At 39.4% G+C, this 27177-nt stretch overlaps 1 protein-coding gene and 1 pseudogene across 4 annotated transcripts in view; one reads left to right on the top strand and one right to left on the bottom strand.

Moving 5' to 3' along the window:
- CNNM2 (cyclin and CBS domain divalent metal cation transport mediator 2) overlaps positions 1-27177 on the bottom strand; it is a 184070-nt gene that overhangs the window by 98015 nt on the left and 58878 nt on the right. The window contains exon 2 of one of the 4 annotated variants that reach the window (XM_070780750.1): positions 11576-27177. This exon is cut by the window's right edge and continues 48927 nt beyond it. The exons of the other annotated variants lie outside the window; for them this stretch is intronic. The gene's annotated coding sequence lies outside the window, so the exon portion shown is untranslated. Of the gene's footprint in view, positions 1-11575 lie in introns of those variants that run through there. 4 annotated transcript variants of the gene reach the window in all.
- Positions 13654-14067, top strand: LOC109579079 (ubiquitin-ribosomal protein eS31 fusion protein-like; annotated as a pseudogene).

Below are 27177 nucleotides of genomic sequence, written 5' to 3'. Positions count from 1 at the left end.
TTGTAGTCCAAGGGACTCTCATGAGTCTTCTCCAACACCACAGTTCAAAAGCATCAATTCTTCAGCGCTCAGCCTTCTTCACAGTCCAACTCTCACATCCATACATGACCACAGGAAAAACCATAGCCTTGACTAGACAGACCTTTGTTGGCAAAGTAATGTCTCTGCTTTTGAATATGCAATCTAGGTTGGTCATAACTTTCCTTCCAAGGAGTAAGCATCTTTTAATTTCATGGCTGCAGTCACCATCTGCGGTCCCCTCACCATTAGGCAAGCACTAAGTCACTTTCTGTCTCTACAGATTTTCCTATTCTGGACATTCAACAACTTTTTGTCGTTTGCACAGAACAAGTTTTGCAATTGTTTTGTAAATAGATTCCTAAGTATTCTGACTATAAATAGAAATGTCTTAATCTCATTGTTGAATTGTTCATTGTAAATGCATAAAAATACAAATGACTTTCCTATACTATTGCTACCCTCCCTGATATCCAGGTGAACTCACTCACTAATTCTTATAGTTCTATACTGGATACATTAGGAATTTCTATAAATATATACAAGATCATGTCATCTGCAAACATAGTTTTACTTCTTCCTTTCCAACCTGGGCACCTACCTTATCCTTGTAGGGGCTGGAGATTATATATATCACCTATCACCAACACATTGATATTTTAAAGACCATCCTGCCTAGAGGCACCACAGTATTTTTTCAAGTTCCATGAAGCTGTCCACTCTTAATTAGCATATACACATTAAGGATACATGTTAATTTCTAGAACAAAACAGTAGCCTAGGAATAATACATACGGTTACATTTGAGAGCGAAAAGAAAAGAGTGGAAAGTACTTATCTTTAGGAGTATTGAGTAACTTGTCAATTATGCATATTGATGTGGTTAGCCAGGCCATTCTAATTTCCTTTGCTATTACACTAAAGAGAGTCCTGAGGGACTTCCTTCCTCTAGAGGCTGGTAAATCTACTCTGCAAATATAACAAGTATGCATCTCATGAGTTCCCACCCCACCTGAAGTCATATTTGCACTGTGAATAAGAAAGCCAGTATAAATAAATAACTCATCCCGCTTTTACAAAGCAGGAGATAATTACTCATGAAAATGTTTCTATAAAAGCCACCTAGGTAGGTACCATTTTATGCAGCATCAAAATAGATTTTACAAACTCTCTAACTTAAAGATATCCAGAAACAGGGGGAAGAAATAAAACCTGAATGCTGACATAAGGCTATCAACATGGGATATGTCCTGTGTAGTGCAAGTCATGCTAAATGTATGACTTTTTATGCTCAAGGAGATATCTGTTCTAAACCTTCATAAGTCCAGAGGTAACATCAGTTTATCCTTTTATCCTTTCAGTGTTTTCATTCCTTGAGTTGCTATATATTACTACATACTTGGTCATTTGTTAAGAGGGAGGAAATGAAATCACGTTAGAAATCTAATGGGACTGCCAAGAAGATAGAAGTAGACATATCCATTGCAGTTTTATCTCTGAATAAAATACATTACATTGATTAGAACCTTCATATTCTATCACATAACAGTATTTTTAACCTATACTCTATGGGTCTTTTTCCTGAACTGCTTTTCCATAGAAATTACACTTTACAAATATTTAAACAGACAACTTAAATATAGCTGGTCTATAGCCTGTGGAACTTAACACTTTAGAATGCTGCTGTATATACATAAATATTAAAACCAAAACACTAGACTTTACATCTGTGTTTCCAGTATATTTATTCATCAGAATTTGAAACAAACTTTTACATACACTCAATATCTAAATTATAGCAGGTTGTATTATGTTTCTAAATCAGAAATAAAATCTCCCATAGAAATAAGGTCGTAAGTTGTTGTAAGATTTTTTTCATGGAAAGCTGTTTATGGGAGAGGCTTCCCTGGTGGTCCAGTGGTTAGAACTCTGTACTCCCACTATAGGGGACACAGGTTAGATCCCTGTTTAGGGAGCTAAGATCCACATGTCATGTGGCAAAAAAAAAAAAAAAACTTAAAAAAAACCTATTTAAAAATTAAAGAGTTGCTAAAATATACCACTTAAATACAGTATTGGACTCAGCAATAATACAGTCAACAAACTTTTGTGGACTATTCTAGCTACCTAACTATGATGGGCTCAATAAAGGACAGAATTGGTATGGACCTAACAGAAGCAGAAGATATTAAGAAGAGGTGGCAAGAATACACGGAAGAACTATACAAAAAAGATCTTCCTGACCCAGATAACCACGATGGTGTGATCACTCAGATAGGGCCAGAAATCCTGAAATGTGAAGTCAAGTGGGCCTTAGGAAGCATCACAACAAACAAAGCTAGTGGAAGTGATGGCATTCCAGCTGAGCTATTTCAAATCCTAAATGATGATGCTGTGAAAGTGCTGCACTCAATATGCCAGCAAATTTGGAACACTCAGCAGTGGCCACAGGACTGGAAAAGGTCAGTTTTCATTCCAATCCCAAAGAAAGGCAATGCCAAAGAATGCTCAAACTACTGCACAATTGCACTCATCTCACACGCTAATAAAGTGATGCTCAAAATTCTCCAAGCCAGGCTTCAGCAATACATGAACCATGAACTTACAGATGTTCAAGCTGGTTTTAGAAAAGGCAGAGGAACCAGAGATCGAATTGCCAACATCTGCTGGATCATTGAAAAAGCAAGAGAGTTCCAGAAAAACATCTATTTCTGCTTTATTGACTATGCCAAAGCTTTTGACTGTGTGGATCACCACAAACTGTGGAAAATTCTTAAAGAGATGGGAATATCAGACTACCTGACCTGCCTCTTGAGATATCTGTATGCAGGCCAGGAAGCAACAGTTAGAACTGGACATGGAAAATCTGATTCCAAACAGGAATTGTCACCCTGCTTATTTAACGTATATGCAGCATACATCATGAGAAACGCTGGCCTGGATGAAGCACAAGCTGGAATCAAGATTGCCAGGAAAGAGAGCAATAACCTCAGATACGCAGATGATACCACACTTACGGCAGAAAGGAAAGAAGAACTAAAGAGCCTCTTGATGAAAGTGAAAGAGGAGAGTGAAAAAGTTGGCTTACAGCTCAACATTCAGAAAACTAAGATCATGGCATCCAGTCCCATCACTTCATGGGAAATAGATGGGGAAATAGTGGAAACAGTGGCTGACTTTATTTTTGGGGTTCCAAAATCACTGCAGATGATGACTGCAGCCATGAAATTAAAAGATGCTTACTCCTTGGAAGGAAAGTTATGACCAACCTAGACAGCATATTAAAAAGCAGAGATATTACTTTGCCAACAAAGGTCCATCTAGTCAAGGCTATGGTTTTTCCAGTAGTCACATATGGATGTGAGAGTTGGACTGTGAAGAAAGCTGAGCGCCGAAGAATTGATGCTTTTGAACTGTGGTGTTGGAGAAGACTCTTGAGAGTCCTTTGGACTGCAAGGAGATCCAACCAGTCCATCCTAAAGGAGATCAGCCCTGAGTTTTCATTGGAAGGACTGACTGATGCTGAAACTCCAATACTTTGGCCACCTGGTGTGAAGAGCTGACTCATCTGAAAAGACTCTGATGCTGAGAAAGATTGCAGGCAGGCAGGCAGAAGGGGACGACAGAGGATGAGATGGTTGGATGGCATCACCAACTCAATGGACATGAGTTTGGGTGAACTCTGGGAATTGGTGATGGACAAGGAGGCCTGCATGCTGAGGTCCATGGGGTCACAAAGAGTTGGACACAACTGAGTGACTGAAGTGAACTGAACTATGATATTCTAGTTACCTAACCGTGATAACACAGAACATTATTTTTAATACTAAGCAAAGGCATTTTTCAAGGTCTTTTAAAAATACTGTGACTTTTGTCCCCCTTCACAGTCATTTAAATTAATTCTTTAAGGTCCTCAAAGTCTATAATGTCAATTGAAAGAAAAACATAGAAAGAAGAAGTAAAGAAATACAATAGCAGTTGATTGGAGAAAAGACAGAAATAATATTTCCTTCACAGGAAAAAGGAAAGGAAGTTGAAACTTTAGGAATGCAACTTTTCTTCTTTAACCCTTCTGGTGACTGTGACCATGTGGCAAGAAAATAACAAAACTGAAGACTGCCCATCAGCACAGCATAGGAATGTTCACACATGGCATTCAAGTCATGCACTTGCTGTATTTCAGAGTGTCTGTACATATTTCTTCAATGGTATTTCAAATTCAAACAGAAAACTCTTTACCTTCTACTTGGGTATATAGAAAATATCAATGGATTAATTGTAAATGATCAGATAAACTATTTACTATAATGAATACACTCATTCTCCTTACTTTGAAAAAAGGATTTATTTCATCTACATTTCCCACTGTTCAGTGAGGTTTTTTACGCGGGCGACAAAGACTTCTCTCTTTAAGCAATATTACGTTAGTCGCTCAGGCATGTCCGACATTTTGCAACACCATGGACTGTAGTCTGCCAGGCTCCTCTGTCCGTGGGTTTTCCACGCAAGAATACTGGAGTGAGTTGCCATGCCCTTCTCCAGGGGATCCTCCCAACCCAGGGATCAAACCTGGGTCTCCCACATTGCAAGTAGATTCTTTACCATTTGAGCTACTCAAGTATTTGGCTTTAAAATGAACAAACATATATCAAAGTAACCTGAGATCTAGTCATTCCTTTCCCCTGGACCTCCACTGGCATGAAGTAACCTGGATTTGCCTTGGTAATAACAAGCTACTGGGAGAATATGGTACAATGTTCCTTAGCTGAAGCATCAGCTCTCCAGGTTCCTAGCAGGGTTTGTGAGCACAACCTGCTTCCCTTTGATCTGCGCGCCTACTGCTACTGCAGCCCTCCAGATCACTTCCCCTACAGCATTCCTTAGCAAATGCTCAGCCTCATTTTTACTTCTACTTTCTCTTTCTTCCTACTACCTTGAAGTGAAAGTCATTCAGTTGTGTCTGACTCTTTGCCACCCCATGGACTATATAGCCCATGGAATTCTCCAGGCCAGAATACCAGAGTGGGTAACCTTTCCTTCTCCACAGGATCTTCCCAACCCAGAGATCAAACCCAGGTCTTCTACTACCTTACTTTGACGCTTATTCTAAATAGATAATTTGGTCATTCTGTTTCTTTATACTTAACTAACTGTTGTTTTCACGAGAGAGCTCTACAACTAGAAAATACTCCTCAGGAACAAGGACTCAGCAGGAGGTATTATCGAAATTTAAATGTTTCAATATTCAGACAAAGGCATTATTTTCCCATATATTTAGATTAGAAATCCAGCACTTTATCATATTTATCTCTTTTGTAGTGGAGTAATATGGGGTCTAATTCCCCTCCCCTTGGGTCTGGTTGGCTCTGACTCATCGGAAACCAAAAAATGAGAAGTGAAGCAATTTCTGGAACCAGGTCAGAAGCAACCCAGTAGCGTCCTCATGTTCTATTGGGATATTTCATCTCTGGACAGGTCATCTCCAAAAAGTTCCCTGGGCAAACTCTCCCTCTCAGAACACAGCCATCATGCATACACATTCAAGTCAATAGAAAAGCCATGCAGAAATGCTCTGGCCAGGAGTTTCAGCTGAGCAGCATCTTCAAGTGTGAGCACTAGACATGGGAGTGAAGAAGTCTCCAGCTGATTCTGCCCGCCAGCTGCTGCTTCTTGGCTGAAACCCTAGATTTCAGAGAACAGAGCAAGCCATCCCTGTTATGCCCTGTCTGAGATCCACAGAATCTATCTGTGTGTGTGATAAAATGACTTTTTAAACGTTAAACCACTAACATTTGGGGTAGTTTGCTACATGGCAATCAATAAGAGTCTCCAGTTACGAATTTCAGAAAGAAAATCAAGAAAACAGGAAAAACTAGCCAAGTAGTATTTGCAAAGAACATGCATCTTCAAACTAAAATGGCCTACCAATGGCCAATACAACAAATTTTAAAAGGTTTATGTCAAGATGTATCATTGCAATCTCTCAAAGATCACATATAAAATCAGACCTCTACACAGGAACAAGCATTGGGATTGGACTGGCCTCCTCATCACTAAGACTGGACGCTAACAGATAGTATAACAATCCATCAGAATTCTCAGGGAAAACACCCAACCCAACCAGCCATTATATGTACAGAGGGAATAAAAGGACTCAAAAAGTGTACTTCCTTCACATTTTTCAATAAGGTGGTTCTTAAGGATATGTTCCATCATAATCAGGGAGTATGTCAAGAAAGAATGACATTTTAGAAAAAAGACCACATAAGAAAGGAAAGGTAATCAGGATACAGTGCTAGGATGAGAAGTGAACAGTATTTATGTAGTCATAATAATGTAAGTGATTTATAGATTCAACCTATATACAAAGCAAAGACATCTAAATTGCAGTTACATTACAGAATGGAATAAAAATCTCACCAGCTTTGATGAAGTCCTTTACTTTTAAAAACAAAAAGTAAAAAGATACCACAAGTTGGAATTATAAGAGGGAAGATGAAAAAAAGGTAAAGGCGCTACTGTTCTAACCACTTAAACAGGTAAAACCAAACTTCTGTTTTTGGGTGTGTTTTTTAAGTCTACAAAATTGATAAATCTCTAGCAAGAATAACAAAGAAAAAAACAGACAACATGAATTTTTGTCAGGAATGAAAGGAGGGAATTTCAATACAGGCATTGAAAGAAGAGAACACTGCAAACAATGCTACAACACAAATTCAACAATTTAGGTAAATGGGCCAATTCCTTAAAAACTCCAAGCCATCAAGACTTATCCAAGGTGAAAGGGAGAACTCAAACATTTAACAAAATTTAACTATAGACAAAAACCTTTTGTCTATCATTTCACAGATGCAGAGAACAAACTAGTGGTTAACAGTGGGAGAGGGTAGGAGAGAAGGGCCAATAATGGAGGAGGGAATTAAGAGTACGAACTATTAGGTGAATTACAAGGATATACTGTACAACACAGGGATTAGTTACTGTAAAATACTGGCTCTAATCCCTAACTATAAATGCAGTATAACCTTTACAAACTGTGAATCACTGTGGTATACATCTGTAACTCATAAAATATTGTAGAGCAACTATACTTCAGTTTAAAAAAAAAAATCTTCTGGGGAAAAATTCTCCAGGCCCCTATGATTTCACTGGTAAATTCTCTCTCCCTCTTTAGTCGTGAAGTCATGTCTGACTCTTGCGACCCCATGGACTGTATGTAGCCTGCCAGGCTCCTCTGTCCATGGGATTCTCTAGGCAAGAATACTGGAGTGGGTTGCCATTTCCTTCTACCAAACATCTAAAAAAGAAGTAATGCTAAATATATGTAGTCTCTACAGAAAATGGGCTTCCCTTGTGGCTCAGCTGGTAAAGAATCTCCCTGCAATGTGGGAGACCTGGATTCGATCCCTGGGTTGGGAAGATCCTTTAGAGAAGGGAAAGGCTACCCACTCCAGCATTCTGGCCTGGAGAATTCCTGTATAGTCCATGGGGTCACAAAGAGTTGGACACAACTGAATAACTTTCACTTTCACTTTTCACTACAGAAAATATAAGAGGAAGGCACACTTCCCATTCTATGAGACCAGCACTAATGCGATTCCAAAGAGAGACACTGAAGGAAAACTACAGACCAATATCCCTTCCTAACAAACCTATATACTCAAAATTCCTCAATATAATACAGCCAGTCCTCTCCATCTGTGGGTTCCACATCTGAATTAAACTAACTGTGGATCAAAGATTTCAGGGGAAAAAATGGCAAAATAAAATAACAAAACTTCAATTTCCCTCACAGTATTTGCATTATATTTACAACTACTTATATAACATTGGTGGCTCAGATGGTAAAGAATCTGCCAGCAATACCAGAGACCTGAGTTCAATCCCTGGATTGGGAAGAGCCTTCTCCAGTATCCTTGCCTGGAGAATTCCATGGATAGAGGAGCCTGACAGGCTACAGTCCATGGGGTCACAAAGAGCTGGACACAACTGAGCAACTTTCACAAGAAACTTTCACACAAACACACAACATGTAAATGCTATGTAAACAGATGTAAATACAATATAAATACTATGTAAATAGTTGCTGGCATATACAGCAAATTCAAGTTTTGGTTTTCAGAACTTTCCAGAAATTGTTTGAATACTTTGTATCTACCAGTTGGCTGCATACAAGGATGGGGGACACGTAGATTCCCCATCTTCCACTATTGAAAATCCATCCTTGAGTAAATGTACTGGTGAGGGTTTAATTATGATTCCCGTTTTCTAGATCAGGAAAATGAAGCTTGGAGAGATTAACTAGATTTGTTCAAGACAGATCCCACAGCTGGAAAATGAGAGTGCCAAGGTTCAAATCTAGGGCTGACACCAAAGCCTGTACTCTTAAATACTGAGCTTATGCTGTGGCAGCAAGAGAATCAGGAACAGGGGAGGAGTCACACCCCCACTCACAAGAAGGCCGACTGTGCACAGCTCAGCCTCCCAGCCTTCCCCCAGCACAGCCTCCCCTCCCATTCACCAGCACCCAGACAGAAAGGCAGAAAGGAACTGGAGCTGCTTCTCGTAAAGGCTACCCCCAACTAAGACGGGCACCAAGCAAAGTCTTTGGCAGATATGTTTACACAGAAGAATGCCAAGGGCCATGCTTCCTGCCCTCAGAAAGCTTGGTCTAGTTTATACCCAAAGATCATGTCCTCCAATTGCCCACAATACATGGTGTGCTCAGGGACTGTAGTACATGTGCACATATACATCAGCGTGTGTAGTGGATGTAACAGTCATGCAAATGCACATGTATATGGAGAGCACTAGAGAGTCTCCTGAAGCCCTAGTAGTGCCACTCTACTTAATAATATAATCACTCATACAACTGAGCTAAATGGACTCTCACCCTGGCTATGAGAATTAAAAAAAAAAGTTTACTAAGAGCACATCCAAGACCTTAAGGGTTACTACTGGTTAAACTACTAAGAACTCTTTCAAAGTAGCCTCAAGCACTTAAACATATCTATATACATGCAAAATCAAGACTCAGGTAACTGAAAATTCCTTAAAGATCATGCAAGGTAACATGTGGTTTACATTTTATACATACATATATAAATATATATATAATTATTTATATGAAATTAAAAGATGCTTACTCCTTGGAGGAAAAGCTATGACCAACCTAGACAGAATATTAAAAAGCAGAGACATTACCAACAAAAGTCCGTCTAGTAAAAGTTATGGTTTTTCCAGTAGTCATGTACAGATTTGAGAGTTGGACTATAAAGAAAGCTGAGTACCGAAGAATTGATGCTTTTGAACTGTGGTGTTAGAGAAGACTCTTGAGAGTCCCTTGGACAGCAAGGAGATCCAACCAGTCCATCCTAAAGGAGATCAGTCCTGCATATTCATTGGAAGGACTCATGCTGAAGCTGAAACTCCAATCCTTTGGTCACCTGATGCGAAGAGCTGACTCATTGGAAAAGACACTGATGCTGGGAAAGATTGAAGGTGGGAGAAGGGGACAACAGAGGATGAGCTGGTTGGACAGCATCACCAATGCAATGGATATGAGTTTGAGTAGGCTCCGGGAGTTGGTGATGGACAGGAAAGCCTGGCGTGCTACAGTCCATGCGGTCACAAAGAGTTGGACATGACTGAGCAACTGAACTGATATACACATATACACACAAATGATAATATACATTCCTTGAAAAATACTGTTTAGCAAAGCAAGTGACAAAGGATTAATCTCCAAATAAACAAACAGCTCATGCATCTCCATATCAAAAAAACAGCCTAATCAAAAAATGGGTGGAAGACCTAAACAGACATTTCTCCAAAGAAGACGTACAGATGGCCAAACACATGGAAAGACACTCAACATCATTCATTATTAGAGAAATGTAAATCAAAACTACAATGAAGTATCAGCTCACACTGGTCAGAATGGCCATCATCCCAAAGTCCACACACGGTAAATGATGGAGAGGGTGTGGAGGAAACGGAATCTTCCTACTGCTAGTGGGAATGTAAACTGATAAATCCACTATGGAGAACACTATGGAGGCTCCTTACAGAACTAAAAATGGAACTACCATGCGACCCAGCAATCCCACTACTGGGCATATTCCCAGAGAAAAGCCTAATTCAAAAAGACACACGCACTCCAACATTCACTGTCGCACTATTTACAAGAGCCAGGACATGGAAACAATCTAAATGTCCGTCAGCAGAGGAATGGATGAAGAAGATGTGGTCCATAAACACAGTGGAACACTAGTCAGAAAAAGGAACGAAACTGGGTCATTTGTAGAGACACAGTTGAAAAGAGAGACTAATACAGAGTGAAGTCAGAAAGAGAAAAACAAATATCACATATTATCCCATGCATATATGTGGAATCTGAAAACATGTATAGACAATTTACAAAGCAGAAATAGAGATAGAGACAAAGAACAAACGTATGGATACCAAGGGGTAAGGGGAGGGTGGGGCGAGGCAAATTGGGAGACTGAGATTGACATATATACACTGTTGACACTATGTATAAAATAGATAATTAATGAGAACCTTAAAAGAGTAAAATATACTGGATATGTAAAAATTTTTAAAGCAGTTAAAAAAAGAAAAATACTGTGTTTATAATTTTAAGCTAGTTAGTTTAGACCGGCCTTCCCTCTACTCCCTCAAATATTTTTAAAGTTAGTATGGCTTTTTAACATAGGATGGAAACTAAGAAACAAAGTAATCAAAATTCTAAGAGCTAAGCAAACCAATGACGAAACGTGGGAGATCACCGTAATGGGAGAAAATCAGACGTCACAGTTCAAATCCTGAGATCATATACCACAATTTAAAAAGAAGGCAATCCAAAATAATTCATAAAAATATCCATTTTAATCAATGTCTTATTTCCTCCAATTATCTCTATCTCATTTTAGCTAGAAAGGATTTCATGAGAGAGAAGAAGAGAGAGAACACACTCATTGAAAATGACAAATTTCCTAGGACCACAATTTCTGAGGCCCCAGCCCAGCACCTTACACCATTTCTTAGTTCAGGATGGCATGTGTACTTCATTTTACCTTTCTGTCTCTCAACCGCTCACATATATAGGGACGATGACCCTCTCACATATATGCAATTTTCATGTGTAACAAATACTTTTCTTCCAATTTTATGATATATACTTAACATACATCAGCAGTGCATAAGTTTAAGATGTATAGTATTATAATTTGACATCATGAAATCATCACAAAATATCCATGAGATGATGAATGTTTACTAATCTTGTTATAATTAGTAAACATTCATCATCTCATATAGATACAAAAAGTTTTTCCTTGTGATGAAAATTCTTGGTAGTAAATCCTAACAACTTTCATATGTAACACAGTATTAACTGTCACATCCCTAGGACTTCTTTTTTTAATTGAAGGATAATTACTTTACAGAATTTTGCTGTTTTCTGTCAAACTTCAACATGAATCAGCCATAGGTATACATATAGCCCCTCCCTTTTAAACCTCCCTCCCCATCCCACCCTTCTAGGTTGATACAGAGCCACTGTTTGAGTTTCCTGAGCCATACAGCAAATTCCCATTGGCTATCTAGTTTACATATGGTAATGTAAGTTTCCATGTTACTCTTTCCATACATCTCACCCTCTCCTCCCCTCTCTCCACGTCCAGAAGTTCATTCTCTATGTCTGTTTCTCCACTGCTGCTGCCCTGTAAATAAATTCTTCAGTACCATTTTTCTAGATTCCGTACATATGCATTAGAATATGTATTTATCTTTCTCTTTCTGACTTACTTCACTCTGTTTAATAGGTTCTAGGTTCATTCACCTCATTAGAACTGACCCAAAGGCATTCCTTTTTATGGCTGAGTACTGTTCCATTGTGAAATATGTACCACAACTTCTTTATCCATTCATCTGTCAGTGGACATCTAGGTTGCTTCCATGTTCTAGCTATTATAAATAATAGTCCTGCAATGAACAATGGGATACATGTCTCTTTCCCATGTATCTAGCTATTATGAATAATAGTCCTGCAATGAACAGTCCTGCAATGAACAATGGGATACATGTGTCTCTTTCAATTTTGGTTTTCTCAGGGTATATGCCTAGCAGTGGGATTGCTGGGTCATATGGTAGTTTTATTCCTCGTTTTTTTTAAGGAATCTCCATATAATCTTCCATAGTAGCTGCATCAATTTACATTCCCACCAACAGTGAAAAAGCATTCCCTTTTCTCCACACCCTCTCCAGCATTTATTGTTTGTAGACCTTTAGATGATGGCCATTCTGACCGGTGTAAGGTGGTATCTCATTGTAGTTTTGATTTGCGTTTCTCTAATAATGAGTGATGTTGAGCATCTTTTCATGTGCTTGTTAGCCATCTATATGCCTTTTTTGGAGAAATGTCTTCTTTAGGTCTTCTCCCCACTTTTTGATTGAGTTGTTTGTTTTTCTGGCATTGAGTTGTCTGAGCTGCTTGTATATTTTGGAAATTAATCCTTTGTCAGTTATCTCATTTGCTATTTTCTCCCATTCTGAGGGTTGTCTTTTCACCTTGCTTATAGTTTCCTTTGCTGTGCAAAAAGCTTTTAAGTTTAATCAGGTTCCTTAGGACTTCTTTTTCTGATAACTGGAAGTTGCTACTTTTTCATTGCCTTCATCCAATTCCTCTTCCTTCTCCCCTCCACCTCCAGTAACCACAAATTTGATCTGTGGTTTATTCTTGAAATATAGTTAACCTATTATTAAATGTTAGTTCCTATTACACAACAGTGATTTGATAATTCTAAACATTTCAAAAGGATTACTACAATAAGTGATTATGACCTATCACCATACAAAGATACTACATAATTATTGATTATATCCCATATCGTACATTTCATGACTGTGACTCATTTATTTTGCAACTGGAAGTTTGTACCTGTTAATATCCCTTACCTATTTCTCTCCCCTCCATATCCTCAACCCATCTGGCAATCCAAAATTAAATTTTAGTTTTTCTAAACATGGAAATTTACATTATCATGTGTAAAATAGATAGCCAGTGGGAATTTGCTGCACAACTCAAGGAACTCAAACTGGGGCTCCATAACAACCTAGAGGCGTGGGAAGGAAGGTGGGAGGGGGGTTCAAGAGGGAGGGGATACATATACATATGTATGCCTATGACTGATTCATGTTGATGTTTAGAAGAAACCAAGACAATTCTGTAAAACAATTTTCCTTTAATTTTAAAAATAAATTTTAAAAGTTTTAGTTTCTTCTGTTGATCTGACTCATGTCAATTTAATTCCTAGCCTAGAGAGAAGAACCTAAAAGGGTAGAGGGAGAGTTCTTCCTTCCTGACAGGTCTCAGTCTTAGAGATCTCTTCTCACTCTCCAACGATAAGGAAACCTCTCTGTTTGGTTGGAGGATGGGGTAAAAGAAACAATATAGTACATTTCTGCAAAGATCTTTAAAAGTCCACCCCCTCAAACAACCAGTCGAGGCACAGCACGTTAAGGAAGGGATGAAGACACTCCTCTCACACCTCACAATTCAAAAAGTGGACAGGTCAGAAAGAGGATCGAGGTTACACTAAATCCACCACCCACCAAGGAAAAGCAGCCAAGATGCAGGTTACCATGATGACCATCACTCTGGAGGTTGAACCCCCGGATACAACAGAAAATGTAAAGACCAGGATCCAGGATAAGGAATTTCCTTCTGATCAAAGACTTCTCTTTGCTGGCAAGCAACTGGAAGACGGACTCTGACTTCAACATCCAAAGGAGGCTACTCTTCATCTTGTGTGGTGGTGCTGAGAGAGAATCTTACACCACTCCGAAAAGAATGAGGGAAAGAAGGTTAAGCTGGCTGTCCCAAAATACGGTAAGGTAGATGAGAATGGTAAAAATAAGCCACCTTCCGAGGGAGTGCCCTTCAGATGAATGTGGGTGCTGGCTTTTATGGCCAGTCACTTTGACAGATGCTATTGTGGCCTATGTGGTCTGATCTGCTGTTTCAAGAAACCAGAAAACAAGTAATTTTACACTGGTTAACAAAAGACATGAACTAACAGGCTAAAAAAAAGATTACACAAAAGAAACGCAGTATGCAGGGTTGGTGACGAGTGTTCTAGATTAGGAACTGGGCTTGTTCTCTCCTCACTGCTATCACCGGCCTTATGCCCGGTCCACCTGAAAGCCCAAGGGACTGGAAATGTAAGGGACTGCAATGACACGGGGGACGTCCCTGGTGGTCCAGTGGTTAAGACTCTGTGCCTTCACTGCAGGGGACAGAGGTTCGATCCCTGGTTTGGGGAACTAGGATCCAGCATGCTGTGCAGCATGACCACAAATCAAATTTTTTTTAAAAAAAGATACTCTTCCTACCATACTAATTACCTTCAAAGAACTAGGAGCCCTAGAGTTCAACAAATGAGTGAAGAGGACATTTTAAAAAACCCAAAGTACATTTAAGTGTTTCATCTTCTTAGTGAAGTTAGACATCACTCACTTCAACTAGGAACTCACACAAGAGTTTTTTCTTCCCTGGCACAACAGGCCAGCCTCAATTTAAAAAAATTATTTGCTGAAGCAGCCTCAGGGGAAGAGGCAAGGAAAAAAGACCACAGCTACGTTTTTAGATAAGACAGAACTTACTCACTGAAGGAAGAGTACTTTTCTTCAGGAGTTTTTCAAGATGACCGAAAAGATAACGAACAGTTCCCCGGTTCATCCGAACATGTTGCCTGGGCTTCAGCGACGGGGGTTTGCTTGTCTGAATGGACAGAAGTGATTCAGGGAGAGGACTTTAAAAATACTTCTGTTTACCTAATGGAACTCAGTGTTCGGAACGCTCGTCTCTCTTCTTTCCTGGTTCACTCACCACACACAGGAGCCGAGATCACTTGCTCAGGAAGAAGGGGAGCAAGACACTGCCACATACCAGTACTCTTATTTTTCCCTTTCACCCAAGCACATGTATTTGGCAATGCTCTTTGCAAACATCTAAAGCATTCTAAAACTACATAAGGTGAATAACCACCATCAGTGAATTCACCAATCCTAATAATGAATGGCCTGCCTTCTTTGACAAAAAATTTCTGCACCAAAATTCAGAAACTCAAATCTAGTTTCCATCACATAACACCCATGTTTAAGGACTTAGAGGGGGAGAGTCTTACCATTTATCTGAAAAATACATCTTGTAGGTGACTATTTTCAAGCCTCTGGACTTTCTCAGTCACACTCATATCCCATACCCATCATTTTTTATCGTTGTCTTCAGCTCTGTTTCAGTCACACTTCCATCACACTCACCTTGCTCAGTCCCATCCAAGCACCCATGCTGAAGCCTCCACCATCACCCCCGGAGGACCCCACTCTTGTCTATGACTTAGCGCATGTCAGGCACTGAGATATTGGGATCCCCTTCCTCAAGGGAGGGGCTCTTCCTTCCCCCTCACATCGGGCGTAGGCGGCCTCAATTCATGTTGCAGAATAGTGAATAAATGTTGTCTCCCCACCTCTGAGACACTGATTCATACCCACTACTCTTTTCCCAGACTTGGAGCAGCTTCTCTATTGGAGTGGCTCCACACCAATCCTTCTTCTGTTACCACCACCACAAAACAGATACTTACTGAGCCTCTGTCAAAGCCAGGTGCTGCTGTCCAGCTGGAATAAAGCAACGAACCAAACATAAAAAACCCTGCCTACATGGAGCATACATTCGAAAAGGGGAGAAGTGATGCCCTGGACAGCTCACATTCAATTAGAACTTCAGTATAATTGTTTTGATTCTACATTGAGTCAAGTGACTGCCTGTGGTCTATCTACCAAGATTCCTGTGGTAGATATTCTGCAAAGACAGGTACCCCCAACTCCTCCTAAACCTGCAGACACAGGACTACTCCTCCCATTAAGAGGTAGAGTCTGTTTCCTCTCTACCTGAACTTGAGCTGCCCTGTGACTCAATCAACAGAATTATCAGAAGTGACAGCTGTGTCAACTCTGGGCCTAAGAAAGCTGACAGTTTCCACCGTCCAGGAAACCAGACACCACGTGAAGAAGCTCAGCCTATCCTGCTGGAGAGAAGGCCATGCAGACAGAAGGGCCCAAGGAGAAGAACTGTGGCACCCCAGGTGACAACCAGGACAAAGGCCACACATGAGTGAAGCCACCTCCTACCTTCCAGCCACCAGGTGAATGCAGCCCCTTGAGTGAGCCCAGCAAACATCACTGGAGCAGAGACCACCACCTATGATGAATTTCTGAACCACAGCATCGCAATCAGTAAAGTGGTGGTGGTTTTAAGCCACTAAATTTGGGAGTGGTTGTTAGGCAGCAATAGATAAGGGAGATCCTGCCTTCACGAGACAGTTCTTAGCCAGAGTCAGGATGGTATCTTCTACGTGTTTCTAGACCTTCATTATATAAACCATTACAGTTAGGCAAAAAGGAAATACGCAGCCAAGATCTGACAAGTGACTATTTTTTTGTTTTTTAAAACAGCTTTATTGGGTTAGAAATTACATACCCTAAAGTTCATCCACATGAAGCGTACAGTTTAAGGGCTTCAAGTAACCATCACAGAATCTAGCTTTAAAATCTTTTCATTGCCCCCAAAAAAGAAACCCCACAATCGCTAGCAGTCACTCCCTATTTTCCACCAACCCCCAGCTCAGTCCTAGGCAACCACTGATCTACATTCTTTCTGTCTCCATGGATTTATGTATTCTAGACATTCTGTATAAATGGGATCATACGTTATATGGTCTTTTATGACTGCCTTCTTTTGCTTAGCATGATTTTTTTTTTTAATTGGGGTATAGTTGCTCTAATGATGAGTGAATATTATAAAACTAAATGGGGGAGAGGATTCTGGAGAAGTCGCCAAAGTATAACACACCAGAATCTGTCTTCCCACCTAGCCAACTGCACTGGTGGAAGCTATTTAACTATTTTGGAACCTTGAATGCTTACACCTTCCAGGGGAAGGTAAGATGATAAACTGTGATGAACTGCAGTCAATTTTGGCTCTTAGCACAGTAGGAGCCACCCGTTCATCATTCCCAGACCCTTAGCAGACAACTGCACATGTGTTCCTGGAACCACTGCCCACAGCCTGTGGGAACTAGGGTGGGCATGAAGGACCCTGTGCTCCAAACACTGGGGGTCCCTGCTGTGACTGCCAATAACTGCTTCTGATCACAGAGGTGAGCAGCCACTGCGCCTCCCCTACCCTGTTGCAGTTCCCTTCCCTTCTACCCGAGAAGACTTCCAGGGGATTTGAAAGGCCAGGTCCCTTCTCCCCCTTCATTCTTCACTTTTTTCCCCTTTGGAGCCAGACATTAAAGACTAGGACATTTAAAAACAACTGCATATATGAAAAAAATTAGAAAGTGACTATGTGTGCCCTGAGAAAGGCTCAGAAAAGACCTGGGAAGACCTTTGGTTCCCATCTCAGGCTGATCCTCAGCAAAGGGACTCTGTACAACAATTAAAATCAAAAACAAACAATAAGAAAAACAAGCAAGCCCTAGGGAAAGGGGAAATCTGATTTCCAGAGTTACCACATTATTATACTCAAGAGTCCATTAAAATAAATCATAAGGCATGCAAAGGAACAGCAAAGTACGGCTCATTCAGAGAAAAAAAAAAAAAAAAAAATCAATAGATGCTGTCCCTAAAAAAGACATAATGGCTAATACACTAGACAAAGACTTCAAAGGAAATGTCTTAAAGATGCCCAACAGACTAAAGAAAGATATGGAAAAAGCCAAGAAAACAAAGTGTGAATGAAAGGAAATATCAATAAAATGACAGAACCAAAAGGAAGTTCTGGATGGAGCTCAAAAGTATATAGCTGAAACGAAAAGTTCCTTAGAAGGATTCAAAAGCAGATTTCAGTAGACAGAAGACTCCGCGAACTTGAAGATAAGACAATGGAAATTACTGAGTCTAAAGAAAAGAAAAAAGATGGAAGAAAAGCCAACAGAGCCTAAGGGAACTGTGGGACACCATTAAGAAGATCAACATAAGTATAGAGGAAGTCACAGAGGGAAAAGAGAGAAAGGGAAGAGAGAATACTTGAAGAAATAATGGCTGAAAACGTCCCAGATTTAATGAAATACAGACTACAAACATCCAAGGAGCTCTGTAGACTCCAAATAAGAACATAAAGAAACCCACACCAAGACACATTATAATCAAACTTTCAAAAGACAAGAGAGTCTTGAAAGCACAAGACACAAGTGACCCATCACATAAAGGGATCCTCAATAAGATTACCAGACTTCTTGCCAGAAAGTTCAGAAATAACAGCGGACAATGGGCTGATACTGCAAAGTGAAGAAAACAAATTATCAAATGAGAACTCTGTTTCTGGCAAAACTGTCCTTTAAGAGTGAGGGAGAAAGCAAGACTTCCCCAAACAATAGTTGAGAAAGTATGTAACCACCAGACCTGCCCTGCAAGAAATGCTCAAGTAGTCCTACAGGGTGAAATGAAAGGACACCAGACAGTGTTTTGAAGCCTATAGAGAAATACAAATCTCAATAAAGCTGAGTGCATCCACAATTACAGAAGCCTAGCATTATTGTAACAGTGGTCTGTAACTACATTCTTCTACATGATTTAAGAGACTAAAACATTTAAAGAAAAAACAACAGTACAAAAGCTAGTATTACTGTAATTTGGGTTTCTCACTCCAAATCTTTTCTATATAATTTTAGATCAGTGCATTTTTAAGGAATTATAAGTTCATTTTAGAGTGTATTATGTATAAAGACATTAGTTTTGTGACATCAACAACCAAAGAGGGTGGGGACAAAGCTGTAAAGATTCACATTACTAAAATCAGAAATGAAAATAGGGACAGTAGCACTGGTTCTACAGATATAAAAGGGATAGATGTGAACAACTGGATGCCAACAAATCATATCTAGATGAAAGGGACAAATTGCTAGAACCACAAAAGCTACAAAGATTAAATTATGAAGAACTAAAAAATCTGGTTATTTCTATAGCCAATAAGGAGACTGAATCAATAATCAAAAATCCCCAAAGAAAAGCCTTGGACCTGATGGCTTGGCTGATGAATTCTACTAAACATTTAAAGAACTAACTCCAAAAGTTCTCAAACTTTTCTAAAAGACTGAAGAGGAGGGGATATTTTCAGACTCACTCAGAGGCCAGCATTACTTTGATACCAAAGCTGGATAAGGACACGGTAAGAAAACTGCAGCCCAATATTCCTTATGAACACTGATGCCAAAACCTTCAACAAAATGCAACCGAAGTCAGCAGCATATTAAAATGATTATATACCATGAACAAGTAGGATTTATTCCTGAAATGTAAGGATAGTTTAACAGACCAAAAAGGTAGTACACCATATCAACAGAATGAAGGAAGAATATCCACATGATCATCTTAATTGAGCAGAAAAAGAATTTGACAGAAATTCAACACCCTTTCATGATAAGAACATTCAAACTACAAACAGAAGGAAACTACTTCAACATAATAAAAGCTGTATGTGAAAACCCATGGAGATCATCATCTTCAATGGTTCAAGGCTGAAAGCATTTCCTCTAATATCAGGACCAAGGCAAGGATACCCACTTTCAGCATTTCAGCTCAACACAGTATTTGAGGTTCACTCAGAGCAATTAGGCTAGAAAAAGAAAGGCATCCAAATTGGAAAAGAAGTAAAATTCTCTTTGCAGATGATATGATCTTATATGTAGAAAATCCTAAAGATTCCAGACATACCAAAAAACTATTAAAACAAATTCATTAAAGTGGCAAAACACAAAAGCCAACACAGAAAAAAATTCAGTTTCATTTCTCTGTATATAACAATGAACAATTTAAAAAGGTAAAAAATTACAAAGACAATTCTGTTCACAGAAACAATTCTATACACAATAGTATCAAAAAGAATAAAATACTTAGGAGTCAGCCAATAGAAAGATTTGTACAATGATAATTACAAATATTGATAAAAAGAAATTAAGGCCATAAATAGAAACATCCCAAGATCATTAATTGGAAATCTTAACACTATTAAGATGTCCATACTACCCAAAGCTACTATAGATTCAATGCAATCCCTACCAAAATCCCAATCATGATTTTTGCAAAAATAGGAAAAACAAAACAAAAAAACCCATCCTAAAATTCATATGGAATCTCAAAATGACCCCAAGTAGCCAAAACAATCTTGAAAAAGAATAAAACTGGAAGACATACTTCCTGAATTCAAAATTTACCACAAAGTTACAATAATCAAAGAAGTGTGGCATTAGTAAACAGACAGACATATACACAATGCAATCTACTAGAGGGCCCAGAAATAAAATCCTTGCATATATGGACAAATAATTTTTGATAAGGGTGCCAAAACTTCAGTGGGGAAAGGATATTCTTTTCAACAAATATTTCTGGGAAAAATGGATATCCACATGCATGAGAATTAAGCTGTATCTTTATCTAACACCATATACAAAAATTAACTCAAAAAATGGATCAAGGACCTAAATATGAGCCCTAAAAGTATAAAACTCTTAGAAGAAAATATAGGACAAAAGCCTCCCAACAGTGGATTGGGCAATGATTTCTTAGATATGATACCAATGGCATAGTAAACAAAAGGAAAAAAATAGACAAATAGGTTGCTGGGAAAATTTTAAATGTTGTACATCAAAAGATACTATAAGAGTAAAACAGCAACCCACAGTATGGGAGAAAATATTTACAAATTATCTAATAAAGGAATAATACCCAGCATATATAACTCCTAAAGCTCGAACAATAAAACAACCCATTTAAAAATGGGCAAAGGACTTGAATAGACATTTCTCTAAAGATCTATGAATGGCCATGAAGTACACAAAAAGATGTTCAACACTACTAGTCATTCAGGAAAAGCAAATTGAAACTACCATGAGATGCCACCTCATACCCAGTGGGATGGCTACTATTGAAAAACCAGAAAATAAATATAGACAAAGACATGGAGAAAGTAAAATTGTCCAGGCGCTATAGAAAACTGCTGGTAGTCCCTCCAAAAATTAGCAGTAGAATTGAGATATGATCCAGCAATTCCACTTCCAGGTCTGTACTAAAAAGAAAAACCCGAGGAGGGTGTGGGGGAGCTGGCTTCATTCCCATATTCATAGCAATGTTATTCACAATAACCAAAACAAAGAAGCAAGCCAGTGTCCACGGACTGAAAACTAGATAAAGAAAATGTGGCATGTATACATAATGGAATATCCTAAAAAGGAAGGAAATTCTGCAATACACTGCAATAATCTTGAGGACATTCTGCTAATTAAGCCTTTTTGTATTTGCCAAAAATACCAAAAGGCAAATAGTGTCTGATTCCACTTATATGAGGTACTTCAGGTAGTCAAAAAATCATGAGGAAAGAAGGTAGAACGGTGGTTACCAGGGGATGTGGGTAGGGGGAAAATGAGAGTTACTGTTTAGTGGGTATAGAGTTGCAGTTTTATAAGATGAAAAGAATTATGGAGATAGAAAGAGGTCATGATTACACAACAATGTGAATATATTTAATACCACAGAACTGTGTGTTTAAAGATGGCTAATATGGCAAATTTTATTGTTTTAAAACAAAAAAAAATTTAACTTAAATTGGATATCTATAAGCATGGAAGCAGAGAAGGCAATGGCACCCCACTCCAGTACTCTTGCCTGGAAAATTCCATGGACAGAGGAGTCTGGTAGGCTGCAGTCCGTGGGGTCGCTAAGAGTCGAACACGACTGAATGACTTCACTTTCACTTTTTACTTTCATGCCTTGGAGGAGGAAATGGCAACCCATTCCAGTGTTCTTACCTGGAGAATCCCAGGGACAGGGGAGCCTGGTGGGCTGCCGTCTATGGGGTTGCACAGAGTCGGACACGACTGAAGCGACTTAGCAGCAGCAGCAAGCATGGAAGAGACCTAGAGCATTTTATTTTTTGGACAGAGGACTCAAATCATTTTTTACTGCATATTCTGTTAGTTAAATGTTGACCATGTCTCTTCTATATTATTAATTATACACAAATATTACTAAATTAATGCATTATGTACATTAAGAAATACCTTCAATAATAAGCTTAAGTAACTTCCCTGGTGGCTCAGACAGTAAAGGCGTCTGTCTACAATGCGGGAGACCCGGGTTCGAGCCCTGAGTTGGGAAGATCCCCTGGAGAAGGAAATGGCAATCCACTCCAGTACTATTGCCTGGAAAATCCCATGGACAGAGGAGCCTGGTAGGCTGCAGTCTATGGGGTCGAAAAGAGTCGGATATGACTGAGCGACTTCACTTAAGTGTTTATATACTTATGTTTGAATAAACATGCGAGTCCTACTGCAATCTGTTAGCTATGCATGCAACTCACCTCGGGGACAACTGCTTCAGGGTAAACCAGTTTCTATGTTATTCTCTTATTTCTTCTTCCAACTCTCTCCCCTTGGCCTTTGTACTCTAAACTATTTCAGTTTTCTTCCTCTCAATGTTTTCCTTCAGCAGTTCCACTTTCTGCTTTCACCTTTTAAATACAGGCTTTGGTGTCTGGGCTTCTGCTCTTTCAAGTACACCCTCCCTTGGCAAATTCACCTTACTAACAAATCGCCAGGTTTGTCAACTTGTCTGCTCTCTGAATTAGTCTGCAACCTGAACATTTACACCTGAGTCAAAAATCTCACCACTAGTGTATCATCTAGCCCCTCACCCACACTGCCCAACAAAACTCTCCAATTTGCTTATCTACCTTCTGCTGAATCACCCAATGTAACTATACATCTGGAGCCAACTCAAAACACTTTCTAACAGCTCTACTTAGAAATTCTGCTGGAATTAGGCTAAAACTGACTTCCTTGTAACTTTCACGTTGGGTCCAGTTTGGGCTTCTGAGGTCTCACAAAATACCATCACTGCATGCATGCGTGCTTAGCCACTCAGTTGTGTCTTTGTGACCCTGTTGTTCCAACTCAGGGATCGAATCCGCGTCTTCTGTGTCTCTAGCACTGCAGGCAGATTTTTTATCCACTAAGCCAACGGGGACTACCCACACTCAAAGTGAAGTGAAGTCACTCAGTCGTGTCTGACTCTTTGCGACCCCATAGACTGTAGCCTACCAGGCTCCTCTGTCAATGGGATTTTCCAGGCAATAGTACTGGAGTGGATTGCCATTTCCTTCTCCAGGGGATCTTCCCAACCTAGGGCTCAAACCCGGGTCTCCCGCATTGTAGACAGACGCTTTACCATCTGAGCTACCCACCCTCAAATCTAAAGCAAATGCACCATTTTTGTCATCTTTAGGTTTCAGTGGCAAGACACGAGGACCTTTTCCAAGTAAAACAGGGCAGCTGGAACCTCACAGCTAATCTGTGTCCTATAAACCAAAACAGGCACTGAACACTTCAGGTGAGTGAATCAGGACAAGCGCAGAATAACGTCCAGGACTCAGACCCAGTTCAGCGGGCATAAGAAACTATGGGTTTCCAAGGTGACGGATGATACAAAGTCTGAGGCCTCTCATCAGTTGGTTTAGTTCAGTTCAGTCGCTCAGTCGTGTCCGACTCTTTGCGACCCCATGAATCGCAGCACACAAGGCCTCCCTGTCCATCACCAACTCCTGGAGTTCACTCAGACTCACGTCCATCGAGTCAGTGATGCCATCCAGCCATCTCATCCTCTGTCGTCCCCTTCTCCTCCTGCCCCCAATCCCTCCCAGCATCACAGTCTTTTCCAATGAGTCAACTCTTTGCATGAGGTGGCCAAAGTACTGGAGTTTCAACTTTAGCATCATTCCCTCCAAAGAAATCCCAGGGCTGATCTCCTTCAGAATGGACTGGTTGGATCTCCTTGCAGTCCAAGGGACTCTCAAGAGTCTTCTCCAACACCACAGTTCAAAGGCATCAATTCTTCGGTGCTCAGCCTTCTTCACAGTCCAACTCTCACATCCATACATGACCACTGGAAAAACCATAGCCTTGACTAGATGGACCTGTGTCGGCAAAGTAATGTCTCTGCTTTTGAATATGCTATCTAGGTTGGTCATAACTTTCCATGCTTATTCTCTGCTTAGAGAACCAGGCAAGTCCTCCATGCTCCCAATTCTGCTTTTACGACTGTCCCTTGTTCAGTCATGTTCAGTCACGACATGTTGTGAACTGATAACACTGTAGCTTAAAAAGCTTTTTCATCAATCTGATCTAGTAATTTAAAACCAAAACAAAGACACTATTGTGGAATAAGCCATTAAGTGCTTACTTAAACACTAGGCGCTTCTGGGTACTGATGACTTGGTCGTGACACTGGAGGAATTGATGACTAGAAGGAATATGACTAAGAGTAGTCAGTGAGAACCCAAGGAAGAATCTGAAGCGGTACAGAGTGGCACATTAGCCAAGAATACACCCAGAGAATACCAAAGAGAACACACATGAGACTGGTCTTCCAGCCTGTCTTGGGTCATTCACACAGAAGCAAGGGACCAGAAAGACTTCTGATATCTAACTCTGATGATGAGAACTGGGAGGAAAAATAACTTGTGTGTTCTCCATAATGTTTTAAGAAGAATTGACTATATCAGACAAACTATGTAAATACAGAAGAGGAGTCCTAAATAAGTTAAACATGAGGGTGAGAAGAGGAAAATCATGTAGAAAGAAAAAAAAAAAACAAACAACAAACTATTAAAATTCTTCTGAGGGGAAAAAAAAAGACAAAACAATTAGAGCAATTCAGAATTCTCAAGATCTGCCAAGATTTCCTACACAAAGCAAGAATTTTGTCCACTTGCTGTAGAAAAGAAAGATCTTTCTCTTTTACATTTTTACGTGTTAGAAAGTGTTAGCAAAATTCAGTCTTTCAGTCCTTAACAATGACTAAAATGTAGTCACACAATTACATTTAAGTTATATTGCGGACTTGAACTGTCAAAGAAAGAGAGAATATTTCGTGAACTTTTTATACATACTTCTTTAAAATCACTAATAACATCAATTTTTTTTTTCCCTGCAAAAATTTTGAACACATATTTGGAGCCACTGCTATAGCTTAAAATATTGGAATTCCATTAATGGTTACTGGGAACTATGATAATAGAAATTATTTTTACTAGTATTTCTCTGAATTCTATTTATTTATAACACTTTCTATAGTCATGCTACTCTTCAGCTTTCTTAAATTGGCCCATTTAGCCTTGGCTGTCCCACTAATTATATAAGCTTTTTGAATCCTGACTTTATTTTTTTGGGCTCCAAAATCACTGCAGATGGTGACTGCAGCCATGAAATTAAAAGATGCTTACTCCTTGGAAGGAAAGTTATGACCAACCTAGACAGCATATTAAAAATCAGAGACATTGCTTTGCCGACAAAGGTCCATCTACTCAAAGTTTTGGTTTTTCCAGTAGTCACGTATGGATGTGAGAGTTGGACTATAAAGAAAGCTGAGCACTGAAGAATTGATGCGTTTGAACTGCGGTGTTGGAGAAGACTCTTGAGAGTCCTTTGGACTGCAAGATCAAACCAGTCTATCCTAAAGGAGATCAGTCCTGAGTATTCATTGGGATGACTGATGTTGAAGCTGAAACTCCAGTACTTTGGCCACCTGATGCAAAGAGCTGACTCATCTGAAAAGACCCTGATGCTGGGAAAGATTGAGGGCAGGAGGAGAAGGGAACGACAGAGGACAAGATGGTTGGATGGCATCACCGATTCAATGGACATGAGTTTGGGTAAACTCAGGGAATTGGTGAGGGACAGGGAGGCCTGGCGTGCTGCAGTCCATGGAGTCGCCAAGAGTCGGACACCACTGAGCAACTGAACTGAATCTCTAAAATCTCTTGTCTTCATTCTTTACCTATAATGTACATTTGTTTATTTACTCATTCAACAAATATTTACTGAACAACTACTGCCAGTCAACAGCATTCTCATAAAACTTACAACCCAAGTGCTATATAAAATGGAAAGGTTAGACTGAGATGTTATTGTCCCTTTAAGATCTAAAATTTCATTATATAAAAGATCACCTACATTTACCATTTTAATTGATCAAAAAAGCAGAAGACAAAAACTTGGCATTAATAAGAAATAGAAATATTTAGACCACACCCAAGCAAGGTCTGCTTCAATCCTGGGTACAAATTTCTAGCTCTATCACAAGTTCCTGTCTAAACAAAGTCAATGTCTGTGTTGATCAAACAGTGGGTCACAAATATATGAATCTTTGCAAATTATGAAAAAGCTGGGAAATGATTAAATAGTACATTGTAAATTGGATAGTTATTTAAACCTACAAAGCTCAGGTTTGAGGAACGGTTTTTTTACAGTTAGTTTCTGAGTTCATTTAGAGAAGATCTTCTATAACTTAGGTTCGTTTAAGGTTAATTTTTTATACATTCAAAAGTTCACACTACAGTAGAAGTTTACAGAATACAGTACCAATCACAGAAGTGTACTGCAACTCAGTCGCTGAGTTTAAACACATGTTCTTCAAACACTCATCTGAAATATCAAAGTACTGTCATCTAATTCAGAATAATAAACATTCATATATACCAGTAGAAACACGCTTGTTTCCAGCTGTTTACAAGTCCCAGAGTCGTAACTAACACACTGTTGAAAACAATTCCTTGTAATCTAAAGGCCCTAAAGCCACAAACAATACACTACTAATCAAAGCTTCACAGCCTTGATTACTCAGGGGAGTGCAGCCACCCACCAAAAAGCCCAAAGAGAAGCGAGCTTATCTTTCCCACAAATTGGTAATGTTTTTCCTCTTTTCTGCCAAATTCTTGAAGAAGGGACACACTGCACATACAAAGATTCAATAAAAAGAATCCTAATATTTCCTGTTCCTGACATGTAACCAGACTCATTTAGCTAACATGTATTGTATACTTCACTATGGCAGGCTCTAGGCTAACCCTCTGAAAGACATGGCCCCTGTCTTCCAGGAAAGTTAAGTTCTAGAGGGATAGAGCAGTATGAACAAATAACTAGTGTGATAAATACTGTGAAAGAACAGTAACAATGTTAAAAGACTTAGAGGAGAATTTTACCTAATACAAGAAGGGAAAGAACACCACCTCTTGAGAAAGTAACATTTAATCCGGTA

The sequence above is a fragment of the Bos indicus genome, chromosome 26 (assembly GCF_029378745.1).
Source record: "Bos indicus isolate NIAB-ARS_2022 breed Sahiwal x Tharparkar chromosome 26, NIAB-ARS_B.indTharparkar_mat_pri_1.0, whole genome shotgun sequence".
Classification (NCBI taxonomy): domain Eukaryota; kingdom Metazoa; phylum Chordata; class Mammalia; order Artiodactyla; family Bovidae; genus Bos; species Bos indicus.
This window is presented reverse-complemented; position numbering and strand designations above follow the sequence as displayed.